Source organism: Triticum aestivum, chromosome 7B (assembly GCF_018294505.1).
Source record: "Triticum aestivum cultivar Chinese Spring chromosome 7B, IWGSC CS RefSeq v2.1, whole genome shotgun sequence".
NCBI lineage: Eukaryota > Viridiplantae > Streptophyta > Magnoliopsida > Poales > Poaceae > Triticum > Triticum aestivum.
In genome coordinates this window covers 651,187,895-651,198,601 of record NC_057813.1, presented here as the reverse complement: position 1 = coordinate 651,198,601, position 10,707 = coordinate 651,187,895, and the positions used below count along the sequence as shown (strand labels likewise).

The following is a 10,707-nucleotide window of genomic DNA, read 5'->3' as shown; positions in this document are numbered from 1 at the left end:
CGATTCTTCGAGAAGAGCGTGCAGGACTTGGGCCCTTCGAAACGTTGAGCGTGAGCGAAACACCCACTGGGCCAGCTGGCGGCAATCCGGCAAAGCTGGTTGGCGAGCAGCCGGTCGTGTGGCTGCTTATTTGAAGAGCGGCGGGCCGGGTTGATTGACCCGGCAGCCTTTGACTTAAGTGTATGAAGCATAGAGGAGCTTTGGCCCGTTGTGCTTGCCAGCCGACAACCAAAGCTGGATCTATGGCTTTAGGGCGAAGTGGGGGACCGCGACATCCTAACTTTATCACGAATCACCAAGTAAGGCGGCGGGGTGGCAACCGAGCTGGCCAGCCCCCGAGCCCCCGGGTCGAGCGAGTTGGACTGGTGGCCAGGTTCAATGGTATAGTGATACAGGAAAATAGGGACACAATAAATTGGTCGACAAAAGGCAGCCCCCGAGTCTCGTTCGGGGACCCCATAGTTTCATGCGTTTACAAAAGGCGACGATACATACACTCGTGCGGCTAACTATAAAACGAGCGGAGGAGTTCCGCGTTCCACGGCCGGGTCGTTTTTCACCGGCGGTGTCCTTCTTGCGCTTCCTTGACTTGCGTGCATCGATGAGGTAGTAGGCGTTGCGGTCGCGCAAGGCCCTGCTCACGATGAATGGGCCCTCCCATGGAGGGGACAGCTTGTGCTGGCCTGCTTGCTCTTGGACGAGTCGGAGGACGAGGTCACCCTCACGGAACGCGAGGGGCTTGATCTTCTTGTTGTGGTAGTGCCTCCGGCCTTGTTGGTAGATGGCCGAACGGCTGAGCGCCAGGAGGCGTGCTTCTTCAAGCAGGTCGACGCCATCTTCGCGTGCTTCTCTAGCTTCGGCTTCGGTGTACATCGTGACGCGCGGCGAGTCGAACTCGACGTCGGTCGGGATGATGACTTTGGCTCCATAAACGAGGAAGAACGGGATGAACCCGGTCGACCGATTCGGCGTGGTGCGTAGACTCCAGAGAACGGCCGGCAACTCGTCAAGCCAGCTGCCGGGTGAGCGGATGAGTGGCTCGATGAGTCGCGGCTTGACGCTGGACAGGATGAGTCCGTTGGCCCGCTCGAGCTGCCCGTTGGACTGCGGATGTGCAACGGAGGCCAGGTCGAGGCGGATGCCGGAGACGGAGCAGTATTGCTCGAGCACGCCCCTTGGCGAAGTTAGTGCCATTGTCGGTGATGATGTTGTTCGGCATGCCGTAGCGCACCGCTATGTCCTTGATGAATCGGACGGCTGTTGGCCCGTCCAGTTTCTTGATTGGTATTGCCTCGATCCACTTGGTGAATTTGTACACTGCCACCAGCAAGTGCGTCATGCCGCCTCGAGCGGTTTTGAAGGGTCCCACCATGTCGAGTCCCCAGACCGCGAAGAGTCAGGCGATCGGTATGGTGCGGAGTGCTGACGCCGGCTGGTGGCTGCGTTTGCTGAAGCGTTGGCACCCCTCACACTTGAGAATGAGTGACTCGGCATCTTCGAGGGCCATGGGCCAGTAGAAACCATGGCAGAACGCCTTGGCCACCAGGGATCGCGATGCGGCGTGGTGCCCGCACTCGCCCTGGTGAATGTCGAGGAGGATGTCGATGCCTTGTTCCTTCTCGACACAATGTTGGAACACGCCGGTGGAGCTGCGCTTGACGAGCTTGTTGTTGATGATGTTGTAGGCGGACGCCCGGCGCTGCACTTGCCGAGCTTCGATCTCGTCCATGGGGAGAACCCCGTTCTCCAAGAATTCCGATATTGGGAGGGCCCAAGATGGGGCCGTAACCATGGCGAAGACGGACACCAGGGTGGGTTCCAAGTCGCCAGCCCCCGGGCCGGGTTGAGCAGCCCCCGGGTCGGGGATGGCGACGGTCGGGTCTGGGGCGATGGTGGCTGGGTTGAGCTGAGTAGCCCCTGGGCCGGGTTCAGCAGTCCCCAGGCCGGGTTGTCTGGAACGTGGATGGACTCGGAGTCTGGCGATGGCTTGATGGATGGCTTGCGTAGGTGCTCGAGGGAGACGCCGGACGGGATGGCTTGACGGGATGAGGCGATCTTAGCGAGTGTGTTGGCTGCTTCCTTCTCCATGCGCGGGACATGGAGGAACTCGCATCCCTCGAAGGATCCGGACAGCTTCTCGACAAGGAAGCGGTAGCTTGCCATGTTTAAGTCGCGGGCGTCCCATTCGCCGGAGCACTGCTGCACTACCAGGTCCAAGTCACCGTAGCACAGGATGCGTCGGATGCCGAGTTCCTTGGCAAGCCGGAGGCCGTGCACAAGGGCTTCATACTCGGCAACGTTGTGTGAGGCGGCGAAGTGGATCTGGAGCGCATAGCGGAGCCGGTCGCCCTTCAGGGACGATAGTACGGTGTTGGCCCCGAGGCCGAGCCGCATCTTGGATCTGTCGAAATGCATGCGCCAGTGCCTCGAGTCGGGAGCCGGCGGCAAGTACTGGGTCTCGGTCGAGTCAACGAGGAAGTCGGCCAGGGCTTGAGACTTGATTGTGGTGCGGGGCTTGTAGAGGAAGTTGATGCTGCTGCCGCCGTTGATGAGAACTTGGGAGAACTTGCATGTGCGCCGCGCGAGGATGGTTGGGTTGAGGACGAGGGCGTAGCCACCCGGATTCGGCATCAGCGCCGGGTGATCCTCCCGGGTCCAGGTGATCGGGTGATCCGACCAGTGCATGAACTCCGGCTTGGCTGGGAGGACGGTGTTCACCTCCTACCGAAGGAGGCGCTCGCTGCGCTTGTCGTCGCCGAGGCTGGTGAAGACGACATAGGCCGCGTTCTGGTCCGGGTAGGTGTCGTTGCACATCGCGTCGCCAGCGGGAGGCGGTGGTGGAGGCGGAGGCGGATGTCCCGCACCTGGAGCTGGAGCCGGAGCCAGAGGAGACGGGATGTCGCCCCTCATGATGCGCTTGGTGATGGTGCACTGCCAAAGCGCGTGCGTGGAGGGTCTGGCGCCGCTGTGGTGCTTGCATGGGGCATCGAGCATCTCTTCAAAACTCATGGCGGGTTTCCATGCCATCTTGCCGATCTGCCGGCGCTTCGCCGCCGGGTCTGCCGTGGGCTCGGCGGCCGCGACGAGCCGGTTGTCGTGACGCTGCGATGGCTGGTCGGCCTTGCGCTTGTTGTTCTGGTGCTGCTGCTGCCGGTTACTTTCGCCGGACGGCTTCGAAGGAGGAACTGGCTTTGCCTTGCCGGCTTCGTCCAGTGCCACCTGGGTCTTCAAGGCGAAGTCGGCGTTGGTGTATTTATTCGCCGTCACCATGAGCGCGGCCATGGTGGCCGGCTCGGAGCGTAAGAGCTTATGCTTGAGGAGGGTGCCGTCTCGGCACCCGCTGACGAAGTACTGGATCGCCTGTACTTCATGTACGCCCTCGCAGCTGTTTCGGAGCTCGGTCCAGCGTGTGAGGTACTCGCAACCAGTCTCCATCGACCCCTGCACGCACATGGCGAGCTGGCTAGGGCGTCTGGGTCGGTTGTAGGTCCCCGTGAAGTTGCGGACAACGGCCTCCTCAAAATCGACCCACGCGTTGATGTTGCCCATCGGCAGACTGTTCAACCACGTGCGGGCCGACCCCTGGAGCATGAGCGGTGCGTAGCGCACGACAAGACGACGATTGGCACCGGTGATGCCAATGGCCGTGGTGTAGTCGGTGAGCCAGTCTTCCGGCTTCACAGTCCCGTCGTACTTGGGGGTGTCGCGGGGGAGCATGAACCCTTTGGGGAAGGGCTCCTCCCGGATGCGTGGGACGAAGCACGCCGGCCCGATAGCTCCGCTCTCCTTCACTTCCAGGGAGCGAGCAAGCTGATCGAGGCGGTGGCGAGCGTCGGCGTCGTCGATGGCGCGCGGGCCGAGTCGACTGGCGGCCAGGCCCCGAGGGGCCGGGTCGGTCGGGGCCGGACGCCGGCCATGCTGGCCGGGTCCGCGTTGGGTCTCTGGGGCGGGCTCATCGCCCAGGACATCGGCGGCCGCGGCGGACGGGTTGCGCCGAGTCCGGGCTTGGCCGGAGTGCACCTCGCCGGGCGGCGAGGAAGCCGTGTGCAGATGTTCGCCGGGTCCGCCAAGGCGGGCGGAGCCGGATCCCGCCGGCTTGGCGAGCTGGTTGAGGCGATCTTGCTGGGTGTTGGCTGCATTGAGGAGCTCACGCATCCGCTCGATGCGCTCCTGCAGCTCTTCACCCGTGAGCCGGTCTAGGCCGACTGCGGCTGCCTGGGCAGCGCGCATGTTCTTCACTGGGGTCTCGTAGACAGTTCGGACGGCGTCAAGGGCCCGGCCGATCGCTCCTCCCCGGGTACGCACATCGGCGACCCGGCTTGGCTCGACCGCGGCGGGCGCGAATCCGTGGGCGGCGTCGTGCTCCAGCTAAGCGGCTTCCAGGCGACGCTTGGTGGCGGCGAGTGTCTCGGACAGGTCCAGCATCTGCTGGCGGCTTTCCTCGAGCTGAGATTGGGCCTCGGTGACGTTGGTGGCGTCGACGTCGGTGCCGATGGGGATGTGGAGGCTCTGCATCGCGGCACGCAGCGGATCGGACGGCTCGGTCCGTTCGGCTGCGGCCCTGGCTTCTGCGGCCTTCCTCGTCTTGCTCGACGAGGAGGAGGCGCCATCACCGGTGATGAAAACCTCCACATGGACGTTCGCCCCAGCGGCAATGCCACCGCCGAGGGAGAGGGGAGAGTCGGAGTAGCTGAGCACCTTGCTGGGGTACTCGTCGGCTGCAAACGCATCGTAGATGCGCAACGCGGTGAAGGAGGCGGCGAGCGCGTCGACAACTCGTCCGCCAGCACGACGGGCTCGTCGGCGTAGGAGAAGGGCCCCGTCTGAAGCATGATCCCGGCCAGCTCCTCGAACTACCTCACGATGGGCGCCAACTGTCGTGGTGCGTGCACGGCAGATGCCAAGGGATGGCTAAAGAGAGGAGGATGCTCGAGGGCGCTGGTGGGGGTCCAGAGGCGAGGTTGGCATGAGCGGGCGCGGGACGGCGGACATACCCAGGTTCGGGGCTCTCGGGAGGGATAATACCTCTAGTCCTGCCGAGTGTAGTTGGATGATCGATGGTACAATGCTGCTCCTGGAGCTGTATGGGGGGGGGGGGGAAGGAAGCTGGCTAAGGCTTGGGCTGCTCCTTCTCTCTGGTGTTGCTTTTGTGGCTAGTCCTATGCTTACTTGCCATTCTCTACATACATCACATACCACATGTCATGGCCCTGTATGCGTGGGCTCCTGGGGGTTTTATAGACCAACCCCCCAGGGTTACAATGGTAATACGCCGAGTCGGTGGGTCCATATTGTCGGTGTCCAGGATCCCGGGCTGGGTCCTGCTGAGGGCTCATGCTTCGCTGGGTTCCCCTAGGTGCGGGCCCCGCGTGCCTAGGGGGACTATGCGCCGTCTTGTCGATCGTCAGGGCGTCGCCGAGTCGAGTCGTGTACAGTGGCCCTCCGTTAGGTCGCCGCTTGCTGTCTTCAGCGGTGAGGGCGGGCGCATTGTAGCCACGCCGGCCCTGGTCAGCTGGTAGCTGAGGGGCACTGTTGCCACGCTCCGGCTGACCATAGGCATGGGTGGAAGCACTGTTGTCTTGGTCATCGATGATTGAAGACTCGTCCCATCGTACAGCCTGGATGGGACGGGAGCTGTCCCGTGGCTGGATTGTGGAGCATGCCACGGGTGGTGCTGGCTTGTCGAGGAAGATTTCTTTGTGCCGGGTTCGGCTGTCTTGCGCTAGTTCTTGAGTCCGTGTCGACGTGTCTTGCTGGGTCGGAGAGTCTGGCCGGGTCGCGGTGCTTGGCCGGGTCGAGTGACCCGGTCAAGCGCGTGCCGGTTTGAGGGGCGGTGCCAGCCCCGTTATTTTTCAAGAGGATCCGGGTTCCGTTGCCTGCCCGGGGTTCATCCCCCTGACACATGGTCTTTACATGCCTCTTCCTATTCCTTATCAACCTTGGGAAGACATTAGCATGGATTTTGTACTTGGTTTGCCTAGAACTCAAAATTGAAAGGGTTTCGTGTTTGTTGTTGTGGACCGTTTCTCTAAAATGGCTCATTTTATTCCATGCAACAAGATAGACGATGCTTCACACATTGCGAATATCTTTTGTAGGGAAATCTTGAGTCTACATGGAGTACCCAAAACGATCGTCTCCGACCGCGATGTCAAGTTCTTGAGTTACTTTTGGAAGACGCTATGCGCCAAGCTCGGAATCAAGCTCTTGTTCTCATCTGAATACCACCCTCAAACCGACGGCCAAACGGAGGTGACAAACCGTACGCTCTCCACTCTACTTCGCGTATTGATCAAGAAGAACATCAAGGAGTGGGAGGAGTGTCTACCCATCGCCGAGTACGCCTACAACCGTGCAAGACGTTCTATGACCGGCAAGTCCCCTTCGAGGTCGTCTACGGCTTCAACGCATTGTCCCCATTGGACATTCTACCTCTTCCTCTACAAGAGCGCACCAACCTTGACGCAAGTGCCCGTGCAAGCTACATCAAGAAGATGCATGAAGATACAAGGCACACCATCGAGCGCCAAGTACAATGACTAGCGACCAAGCTCAACATCAACAAGCAACCCATGATATTCAACATCGGCGATCTCATGTGGCTACACCTTCGCAAGGACCGCTTCCCCAATGAACGCAAGTCCAAACTACTACCTCGAGCCGATGGACCCTTCAAGGTGCTAGCATGCTACAACAACAACACCTACAAGATCGACATCCCATGCGATAAGTAATCCATGAGCGATATCTTCAACGTCAACGATCTCTCACCATACCATCGTGATGAGGATTTCGATCCGAGGTCAGATCTTTCCCAAGGGAGGGGAGATGATGCGGAGCATCCTTCAGTTATCCCCATGGACCTTCCATCGTCTCACCAAGCACCAAGAGGACCCATGACTAGAGCACGAGGTAGAGCTCTCGAGATCGAGGTGACTTCTCTCCTTAGTGATATATCACATGATCCTCTCGAGACATGGCTACTACCTCAATCCGGAATGTTGTGCATGATTAGGTACCAAGAGGACCCGCCCGAGGATGCACATGAAGATGGTCAAGACTCCAAGTCCATGGAAGAAGAGGACCAACGGAAGAAGGCAAGAATAGCCTCCAGGCACCGGACATCCAGCCAGGACAACGAACATCCGGCACCTGGAGACCTACACGGCCAGGATTCGGCAGAAGAAGCTACAGGGACCGGACATCCGGCCCCCTCACCGGAAATCCGGCCAAAAGCCCGGACATCTGGCACCGGCGTCCAGGGAGCACAGAAGGTTGCCCCGTCAGCCCGAACATTCGGCCATCACCCCGGACATCCGGCGCCTCCCGAAGCACCGGACATCCGGCCCCTCCGATCGGACATCCGGCGTCGCCCATCCAGAGAATAGAACGGCCATCTGCACCAGCCCGGACATCCGACCATTCAGCCCGGACATCCGGCCCCTCGCGAGACACCGGACATCCGGCCCGACGCCCGGACATCTGGCCTTCCTTGTCTGCGAATAGTGTAGGGCCGAGGCCCATGTACCCCTCTTCGCCCCTAGACTATATATACTCCATCCCCACCTACATTTTAGGGTTAGCATTGTGATAGCTCATTTGAGATAGAGCATTGCTCATCCGTACTGGATCTACTCCTCATGAGGGACCGCACCTCTTTGGAGAAGAACCATCCGGATTCAAGACCTCCATCCAGAGAAGACAATCAAGACCTCCTCACGGAGAAGAACGGTTACCTTTGTATCGTCCCTTGTTGACTATGGATCTCATGTTACTTTGTGCCTTGATGATCTAGCACTTGTGTGATCGATCTCGTGTCGATTGAGTGTTTCTCTTGTTTTCCCCTCGTTTTCCCTCGTGTTCTTCCGCGCGTTCTTCATGTTCCCCCATAGGATCCACTCCATACGTGAAAGATCGGCCCCATAGGGATCTGCCCTACATCAGACCGCTTTGCAGAAACAGAGTTCTTTGTAAAAAGATAAAGTCCTTCATCAATTTTCAGCAAAGGACGATCCAGACATCCAAAATGTTCTTGTACAAAATCTGCCCAAAAAGTTTCAATCTATGCTGAGAACTTGGAAATAAAGCATGTCTATACACAAGGATTTCGCCTGTCAGTGCAAACAAATAAACTGCAGCTTATTTTATCTATACAACGGGCATGAGAGAGCTGAAAGGAAGCCTTAACGCACACAAAACTTAATCCAGCTTGTAGTCAAATCCCAACAAACTATCAGAGGGCCTAAATTGTGCTAGCCTTTTTGGGGACATAAATCCAAGCTAGCCCATGTGAGTTCATCACAGAGAACACAAGACCAAGATTAAACGTGGTGGATCCATGTGCTACTAGATCCATCACGTAACAAACAATTTTACACTGCTGCAATAAAATCCTAATCACCTTGAACTACAAATCCATTGGCAAGCAGGAAGAGGCAATCACAGCTCGTGAGCTTGAGGAGGAGGCACAAGACAGCATGTTCGTCGCCGGATCTGGTGGCAGGAGACGTCGACGCACGGGAGCCTTGGTGAGTACGGACTTGCCAGATCCGCAGCGAGCTGGTGACGGCGAGCAAGCCAGGGACACCGCGAGGCACGCCGTGGTATGGAGGAGCTGATCTGGCCGGAGGCCTCCAGATCGGGAGGGCGGCCGGCTGTGGGGGACGGGAGGAGGACCCACTACTAGGAAAAGGGCTATAGATGGAATTGACACTAATGGCGCACCAGACATGTGGTGCGCCATTACTATATACTAATGGCGCACCACGTGTTGGTGCGCCGTTAGTGTCCAAATACTAATGGCGCACCACATCCACGGTGCGCCATTAGTAAAGATATATTTTTTAAAATTTTGTTCAAAACTACTAATGGCGCACCGTGGGGGTGGTGCGCCATTACTAGTTGAACTAGTAATGGCGCACCACTCCCATGGTGCGCAATTAGTAACCTTGCCCACCACTTCCACCGAATGCACCCCCCCCCCCCCCCCCCGCCCTGTGGATCGCCTTTTCAGTTTTAAAAAAAATAAAAGAAAATGATAAAAATGTCAAAAAATAAAAGAAAATAAGTTTCCCATGTGATATGTGGCCTAGTTGTTGGGAAAATTTACAAATATGGACTTCATTTGCAAAATCTCGCGAGAATTTGTAAAAATGGGCATAACTTTTGCATACTAACTCGGATGAAAAAGTTTTTTATATGAAAAATCATCTACCTCGTTAAACATTTTCAAAATCCTCAAAAACCTAACAGAAAAAAAGATACGGGGCTTTTAAGATCTGGAGAGGCAAAAAAAATCAAAAAAATCAAACTTACTAATGGCGCACCTACCCATGGTGCGCCATTACTATCTTCCCGCCTTCAAAATTCAAAATAAGTCAAAAAAATAAAAAAAAGTTACTAATGGCGCACCTGACCATGGTGCGCCATTAGTATCTTCCCTCCTTCAAAATTCAAAATAAGTCAAAAAAATAAAAAAACAATTACTAATGGCGCACCTGCCCGTGGTGCGCCATTAGTATCTTCCCGCCTTCAAAATTCAAAATAAGTCAAAAAATAAAAAAACAATTACTAATGGCGCACCTGCCCGTGGTGCGCCATTAATATCTTCCCGCCTTCAAAATTCAAAATTAATCAAAAAAAAATAAAAAAATTTACTAATGGCGCACCTGCCCGCGGTGCGCCATTAGTATGCCGTATATATGGCTGGTCCTCTCCTCCTCTCTTCATTTCATCTTCCCTTCTCTCCTCCACCTACTTCTCCTCTCCGGTGACCTCCTCCTCCTCTCCGGCGACCTCCTCCTCCCTCCTCCCTCCTCCCTTCCCCTCCCCTCCCCTCATGGTTTCTTCTCCCTCCTCTCCGGTGAGCTCCTCCTCCCTCCTCTTCGGTGAGCTCCTCCTCCCTCCTCTCCGGTGAGCTCCTCCTCCCTGCTCTCCGGTGAGCTCCTCCTCCCTCCTCTCCGGTGAGGCAAAAAATCCCTCCTCTCCGGTGAGCTCCTCCTCCCTCCTCTCCGGTGAGCTCCTCCTCCCTCCTCTCCGGTGAGCTCCTCCTCCCTCCTCTCCGGTGAGCTCCTCCCATCCCCTCATGGTTTCTCCTTCCTCCTCTCCAGCGACCTCCTCCTCCTCCTCTCCGGCGAACTCCTCTCCGGCAAAAGACCATGGCAACAAGATCCAAAAACAGGAACAAAATTTGAAATAATGTCGTGCCAAAAAACAAGCAAAAAAACCGAGCAAAAAATGGGCAAAAAATCACGATCCAGATCTAGATTCAAAATGGCGCATCACTAATGGCGCATCACAGGACAGTGCGCCATTAGTATGCCGCGATTACTAATGGCGCATCCAGTTGTGGTGCGCCATTAGTATCCAAAGCACCTGGGTATACATGGCCCCTGGGAGGCATACTAATGGCACACCGTGGCCTATACTAATGGCGCACCAGTGGTGCGCCATTAGTATACCAGATACTAATGGCGCACCACTGGTGCGCCATTAGTAAAAATTACTAATGGCGTGCTAGTAATGGCGCACCGGTAATGCGCCATTAATGGCCAAATTAGGTGCGCCATTAGTAGCGGTTTTTCTAGTAGTGACCGGCTGGGGGGGGGGGGGGGGCTCTAACATCCTGAAGGAATGTCATGAAGCTACAGTGGCATGTGTATGTAAAACGAAGAAAGAGATGTCACGAGCTACAGTGAAATACTGTAT

At 56.8% G+C, this 10,707-nt stretch overlaps 1 pseudogene; it reads right to left on the bottom strand.

The window, feature by feature from the left end:
• The window catches only part of LOC123158371 (guanine nucleotide-binding protein alpha-1 subunit-like), a 51,349-nt pseudogene that overhangs the window by 33,717 nt on the left and 6,925 nt on the right, over positions 1–10,707 (bottom strand).